Below are 4,429 nucleotides of genomic sequence, written 5' to 3'. Positions count from 1 at the left end.
AAATAACTGCAGTTTAATCCACCACTTTTCCATAATTGTCTGCTATGTTCTTGCCTGCCTTGTCCACTTATATTCCTCTGTTGAACCTATTTACCAGCCTCAACTTTCTTTCTGGCCTTATGACTCTTTGGGGTCACACAGCCCTGCCAGACAAGTTTAAATCCTCTCGAGCAGCTCCAGCAACATTCCCCACCAAGATGTGGGTCCCCCTCCTGTTCCCAGTTCAGGTGTATTCCCCACCCTGTCTACCTGTGCTGACACCTTCAGACATCCAGGGACTTGCCCACCAATGTCCCTGTATTCCTCAGTACTCCAGGAGGACCTAACATTCATGATGTATATCATTCATTTATTAGACTTCCCACAGTGCATTACCTCACAGTGACCAGAAGTAAACTCTGTCTGCCATTACTCTGCTCAGTTTATCATCTGATCGATATCAGACTGCAGCCTGAGTCCATCCCCCTCACTGTGGACAACACCCTCACCTTTCATGTTATCGGCAAACCTACTAATGTTACCGTCTGCTTTCACATCCGAGTGATTAATGTCCATAATGAACAGCAATGGCTCCTGCACAGATCCCTGTGGTACATCCGCTGGGCAAAAGCTTTCAGTCACAAAACCAACCCTCCACCATGTGTGGAGCCAATTTACTAACTGACCTTGGATCCCATGGGATCTTCCCTTTTGGACCAGCCTTCCGTGTGGGACCTTGTCAAAGACCTGAATGAACTCCATATAAACCATATCATCTGCACGGCCCTCATCAATATCAGAGGACAGTCGTCTAACAAATCCATACAGACAATCCCTAATGAAATTGCGGGGGGAATCCGTTTTTGGTGGATACATTCTTCCTCTTTTTGCAGTTCTGTGTACTGCAGTGTGTTGTGGCCCTTTTGAACAGTGTCTTGATGCAACTTCTTTTGTGTGTGTTGAGGTGGTTGCTTTCATAGATCAGGACTTGGTCTGTGTGTGTTGCTTTCCTGTATACCTTTGTGGTGAATTCTCCATTCGGTGTTCTCTGTACCGTCACATCTAGGAATGGGAGTTGGTTGCCCTTTTCTTACTCTCTTGTGAATCGGATTGCGGTGAGTGTGGCGTTGATGATCCGGTGTGTGTTCTCTATTTCTGTGTTTTTAATGATTACAAAGGTGTCCTCCACATATCTGACCCCGAGTTTGGGTTGAATTTGCAGTAAGACTGTTTGTTCTAATCTTTGCATTACCACTTCTGCTATGAGTCCAGAGATGGGTGAGTCCATGGGTGTGCCGTTGATTTCTTCATATATTTGGTTGTTGAATGTGAAGTGTGTTGTGAGGCACAGGTCCAGTAGTTTGAGTATGCCGTCTTTGTTGATAGGTTCAACGTCCTGTTGTCTGTTCTGTATGTCCAGCAGGTTGGCTATTGTTTCTCTGGCTAGGGTTTTGTCGATAGAGGTGAACAGTGCCATTACATCAAATGAGACCATAGTTTCTACCTTGTCTATGTGTATATTTCTGATGATGTCCAAGAATTCCTGTGTTGACTGTACAGAGTGTCTGGACCGCTGATCAGGTGTTTCAGTTTCTGCTGTAGTTCTTTAGCCAGTTTGTGTGATGGTGTCCCTGGTAGTGATACTATGGGTCTGAGTGGGATGTCTGGTTTGTGAACTTTAGGTAGTCCATAGAATCTGGGGGTGTTGTTGGTTTCAGCTTTCATTCCCTGTGGGTCAAACCTGGTTATCTGTCCGTTTTTTATTGTAGGTATCTCAGTGTGTTGTTTATCCTATTGGTGAGCTGCGGGGTGGGGTCAAACTCCACGCAATTTCATCCACTGATGCCTCAGGGAAAGACAACGGAATGAAGACATGCCACGACCCAAAGGACTAGCCACACTACCATACATCAGGAACATTTCCAAACTGACAGCCAGACTACTGCGACCACTAGGACTCATAACAGCACACAAACCAACAGCCATTCTCAGACAACAACTCACCAGGACGATGGACCTGACACCCAGCATGAGCAAAACCAATGTAGTGTACAAAATCCCATGCAAGGACTGCACAAAACACTACATAGGACAAACAGGAAGACAGCTAACGATCCGCACCCATGAACACCAAACTGGCCACGAAACGACACGACCAGCTATCCTTAGTAGCCACACATGCAGATGACAAGCAACGTGAGTTCGACTGGGACAACACTACTATTATAGAACAAGCCAAACAGAGAACATCCAGGGAATTCCTCGAGGCATGGCACTCATCCACGGATTCAATCTATAAGCACATCGACCTGGACCCAATATACTGGCCACTGCAGCGGACAGCTGGATATGACAACCGCAAGCGGCAGATACAAATCACTATAAATCCCGGAGGAAAGATTACAGAAGCGCTTCACAGGAGGCTCCCAAGCACTGAGGATGTCACCTAGACAGGGGACGAAACGTCTGCAACACAAATTCCCAACTCGGCGAATAGAACCACAACAACGAGCACCCGTGCTACAAATCTTCTCCCAAACTTTGAAGCCCTTTAGACTCTACTAAGCTCAGTCATGAACAAGCCACCATCTCTCTATTTCCTTTGCCTTGTTCAGTGTCTGCAACTTTCGCTGTATCTTCCAGTAAAGTTCTTTAGATACTGCAGGTCTGCCTAGCTCCCCAGATAACCTGTTTCATCCCCTCCAGCTCCCTCAATCACTGTAACACCCTCTGCTCTGTCTAATCCTCCCCTTTCCCACTGTCTTCCAGGCACAACGGCGATCCTGTAAGAGAGCAGTGTGGAATGGGATGTTATAAATCTCAGCTGAGGCTTGAGGCCTACCATTACCTGGGAATCACAAGGGGAGAGAAGCTGAGAGAGAGCAGCACAAAGTGGGAGAATATAAATCAGCAGCGAGGGTCAAGGCCGACTGGGACTTGGCGTTGGATATAAAGCAGAGCAGGAGGCTCGAAATCAGCACTGAGTCACAGAGGGAGTGACCGTGTGAGGGAGCAACTTGGAGCAGGAGCTTGAGGCTGACTCACACCTGGGAGAATATAAATCAGCCCTGAGGATCGAGGCCTAGTTGTACCTGGGAGTCACAGAGACGCTGACACTGTGAGGGCGCAGACTGGAGTGAGAGCTGGATAATGACATGTCCGAGGAGACACATCACTGTGTGTGCACGTGTCCCTCCATTGTTCTGTGTTTGTGTGTGTATGCGTGCGTATCCCCTTCCCTCGCTGTGTGTGTGTGTAACTCTCCTCACTTGTGTGTTTGTACCTCCCTTGCTGTGTGTGAGCATGTCCCTCCTTCACTATGTGTGTGAGCATATCCCTCCCTCACTGTGTGTGTGCATGTCCCTCCCTCGCTCTGTGTTTTTGTTTGTGTGTGCGTATGTCTGTGTGTAACCATCCCTCACTTTGTGTGTGTGTGTCCCCTCTCGCTTTCTGAGCAATGTCCCACCCTCGCTGTGTCTGCGTGTCTCAACCTTCTTGTGTGTGTGCGTGTCCAACCCTCGCTGTGTGTGTGTGCGTGTGCCCCTCTTGCAGTGTGTGAGGGTGTCCTCTCCTCGCTCTGTATGTGTGTGTATGCATATCACTCACTCACTGTGTGTCTGTGTGTCCGTCCCTCGCTGTGTGTGTGCGTGTGCGCGTCCCTCTCTCACTGTGTGCGCGTCGCACTTGCTTTGTGTGTGTGTCCCTCCCTCGCTGTGTGTGTGTCCCTCCCTCGCTGTGTGTGTTTGTGTGTGTCCCTCATCGCTGTGTGTGTGTGTCTGCGTGTCCCTCCTTCACTTTGCGTGTGTGTGTCCCTGTCCCTCACTGTGTGTGTCCCTCCCTCGCCGTGTGTCTGCATGTATCCCCCTCACTGTGTGTATGTGTGTGTCCCTCCATCGCTTTGCATGTGTGTGCACCCTCTCAATTTGTGTGCACATGCCCTACCCCTTGCGGTGTGTGTGCTTGTCCCTCCTTCACTGTGTGTCCCTCTCTCACTATGTGTGTGTGTGTCCCTCCCACGCTGTGTGTGTCCATGCTCCCTCCCTCGCTGCGTGTCTCAGCGTGTCCCTCCCTTGCTCTGTGTGTGTGTGTCACTCCCTCACTGTGTGTGTGTCCCTCACTCTCTGTGTATGTGCGCATGCATGTCCTTTCCTCACTGACTGTGCATGTCCTTCCCTCGCTGTGTCTGTGTGTGTGTCTCTTCGCTGCGTGTCCCTCCCTCACTCTGCGTGTGTGTGTTCCTCCCTCGCTGTGTGTGTGCGTGTCCCTCCCTTGCTCTGTGTGTGTGTGTGTGTGCGTGCGTGCGTGTGTGTGTGTGTGTGTGTGTGTGTGTGTGTCCCTCCTCACTGTGTGTGTGTGTCCCTCTTGCTGTGCGAGTGTGTGCTTGGCCCTCCCTCGTTGTGTGAGCATGTGTCTCCCCCCTCGCTGTCTGGGCATGTGTCCCTCTCTTGCT

The 4,429-nt window shown here is 49.9% G+C and overlaps 1 long non-coding RNA gene across 1 annotated transcript in view; it reads left to right on the top strand.

Moving 5' to 3' along the window:
- Positions 1-2,270: 2,270 nt before the first annotated feature.
- The window catches only part of LOC140484547 (uncharacterized), a 20,320-nt gene continuing 18,161 nt past the window's right edge, over positions 2,271-4,429 (top strand). Inside the window, exon 1 of the long non-coding RNA XR_011962278.1 lies at positions 2,271-3,097. This is a non-coding gene — a long non-coding RNA (uncharacterized lncRNA). The remainder of the gene's footprint in view (positions 3,098-4,429) is intronic.

This window comes from Chiloscyllium punctatum, chromosome 13 (genome assembly GCF_047496795.1).
Source record: "Chiloscyllium punctatum isolate Juve2018m chromosome 13, sChiPun1.3, whole genome shotgun sequence".
NCBI lineage: Eukaryota > Metazoa > Chordata > Chondrichthyes > Orectolobiformes > Hemiscylliidae > Chiloscyllium > Chiloscyllium punctatum.
The sequence above is the reverse complement of the archived record's forward strand: the minus strand, read 5'-3'. Positions and strand labels throughout refer to the sequence as shown.